The sequence below is a fragment of the Taudactylus pleione genome, unplaced genomic scaffold, assembly GCF_031769625.1.
Source record: "Taudactylus pleione unplaced genomic scaffold, aTauple2 ptg001120l, whole genome shotgun sequence".
NCBI lineage: Eukaryota > Metazoa > Chordata > Amphibia > Anura > Myobatrachidae > Taudactylus > Taudactylus pleione.
The window spans coordinates 192501-196088 of NW_028285521.1; positions in this window are offsets into that span (position 1 = coordinate 192501).

Here is a 3588-nt window from a genome sequence, read left to right on the forward strand (position 1 = left end):
ACAGTGCCCCCCTATATATACACACAGTGCCCCCCTATATACACACAGTGCCCCCCTATATATACACACAGTGCCCCCCTATATATACACACAGTGCCCCCCTATATACACACACAGTGCCCCCCTATATATACACACAGTGCCCCCCTATATACACACAGTGCCCCCCTATATACACACACAGTGCCCCCCTATATATACACACAGTGCCCCCCTATATACACACAGTGCCCCCCTATATATACACACAGTGCCCCCCTATATATACACACACAGTGCCCCCCTATATATACACACAGTGCCCCCCTATATATACACACAGTGCCCCCCTATATACACACAGTGCCCCCCTATATATACACACAGTGCCCCCCTATATACACACAGTGCCCCCCTATATATACACACAGTGCCCCCCATATATACACACAGTGCCCCCCTATATATACACACAGTGCCCCCCTATATACACACAGTGCCCCCCTATATATACACACAGTGCCCCCTATATACACACAGTGCCCCCTATATACACACACAGTGCCCCCCTATATATACACACAGTGCCCCCCTATATATATACACAGTGCCCCCCTATATATACACACAGTGCCCCCCTATATATACACACAGTGCCCCCCTATATATATACACAGTGCCCCCCTATATACACACACAGTGCCCCCCTATATATACACACAGTGCCCCCCTATACACACACAGTGCCCCCCTATATACACACAGTGCCCCCCTATATACACACAGTGCCCCCTATATATACACACAGTGCCCCCCTATATACACACAGTGCCCCCCTATATATACACACAGTGCCCCCCTATATATACACACAGTGCCCCCCTATATACACACAGTGCCCCCCTATATATACACACAGTGCCCCCCTATATACACACAGTGCCCCCCTATATATATATACACAGTGCCCCCCTATATATACACACAGTGCCCCCCTATATATACACACAGTGCCCCCCTATATATACACACAGTGCCCCCCTATATATACACACAGTGCCCCCCTATATATACACACAGTGCCCCCCTATATACACACAGTGCCCCCCTATATATACACACAGTGCCCCCCTATATATACACACAGTGCCCCCCTATATATACACACAGTGCCCCCCTATATACACACAGTGCCCCCCTATATATACACACAGTGCCCCCCTATATACACACAGTGCCCCCTATATATACACACAGTGCCCCCCTATATATACACACAGTGCCCCCCTATATATACACACAGTGCCCCCCTATATACACACAGTGCCCCCCTATATATACACACAGTGCCCCCCTATATATACACACAGTGCCCCCCTATATATACACACAGTGCCCCCCTATATATACACACAGTGCCCCCCTATATACACACAGTGTCCCCCCTATATATACACACAGTGCCCCCCTATATATACACACAGTGCCCCCCTATATACACACAGTGCCCCCCTATATATATACACAGTGCCCCCCTATATATACACACAGTGCCCCCCTATATATACACACAGTGCCCCCCTATATACACACAGTGCCCCCCTATATATACACACAGTGCCCCCTATATATACACACAGTGCCCCCTATATATACACACAGTGCCCCCCTATATATACACACAGTGCCCCCCTATATATACACACAGTGCCCCCCTATATATACACACAGTGCCCCCCTATATATACACACAGTGCCCCCCTATATACACACAGTGCCCCCCTATATATACACACAGTGCCCCCCTATATATACACACAGTGCCCCCCTATATATACACACAGTGCCCCCCTATATATACACACAGTGCCCCCCTATATATACACACAGTGCCCCCTATATACACACAGTGCCCCCCTATATATATACACAGTGCCCCCCTATATATATACACAGTGCCCCCCTATATACACACAGTGCCCCCCTATATATACACACAGTGCCCCCCTATATATACACACAGTGCCCCCCTATATACACACAGTGCCCCCCTATATATACACACAGTGCCCCCCTATATACACACAGTGCCCCCCTATATATACACACAGTGCCCCCTATATACACACAGTGCCCCCCTATATATATACACAGTGCCCCCCTATATATATACACAGTGCCCCCCTATATACACACAGTGCCCCCCTATATATACACACAGTGCCCCCCTATATATACACACAGTGCCCCCCTATATACACACAGTGCCCCCCTATATATACACACAGTGCCCCCTATATACACACAGTGCCCCCCTATATATACACACAGTGCCCCCCTATACACACAGTGCCCCCCTATATACACACAGTGCCCCCCTATATATACACACAGTGCCCCCCTATATACACACAGTGCCCCCCTATATATACACACAGTGCCCCCCTATATATACACACAGTGCCCCCCTATATATACACACAGTGCCCCCCTATATATACACACAGTGCCCCCCTATATACACACAGTGTGCCCCCCTATATATATACACAGTGCCCCCCTATATATATACACAGTGCCCCCCTATATACACACAGTGCCCCCCTATATATACACACAGTGCCCCCCTATATATACACACAGTGCCCCCCTATATATACACACAGTGCCCCCCTATATACACACAGTGCCCCCCTATATATACACACAGTGCCCCCTATATACACACAGTGCCCCCCTATATATACACACAGTGCCCCCCTATATATACACACAGTGCCCCCCTATATACACACAGTGCCCCCCTATATATACACACAGTGCCCCCCTATATACACACAGTGCCCCCCTATATATACACACAGTGCCCCCCTATATATACACACAGTGCCCCCCTATATACACACAGTGCCCCCCTATATATACACACAGTGCCCCCTATATACACACAGTGCCCCCCTATATATATACACAGTGCCCCCCTATATATATACACAGTGCCCCCCTATATACACACAGTGCCCCCCTATATATACACACAGTGCCCCCCTATATATACACACAGTGCCCCCCCTATATACACACAGTGCCCCCCTATATATACACACAGTGCCCCCTATATACACACAGTGCCCCCCTATATATACACACAGTGCCCCCCTATATATACACACAGTGCCCCCCTATATACACACAGTGCCCCCCCTATATATACACACAGTGCCCCCCTATATACACACAGTGCCCCCCTATATATACACACAGTGCCCCCCTATATACACACAGTGCCCCCCTATATATACACACAGTGCCCCCCTATATATACACACAGTGCCCCCCTATATACACACAGTGCCCCCTATATACACACAGTGCCCCCCTATATACACACAGTGCCCCCCTATATATACACACAGTGCCCCCCTATATATACACACAGTGCCCCCCTATATATACACACAGTGCCCCCCTATATATACACACAGTGCCCCCCTATATATATACTCTCCCTATAAGCCGCAGACATACCGGTCCCCAGCACCAGCAGCGATCCCCGGGCTCCTCTGTGTCACGTGTCCGCATGACGTCACCGCGTGTCCTGGCACTAGG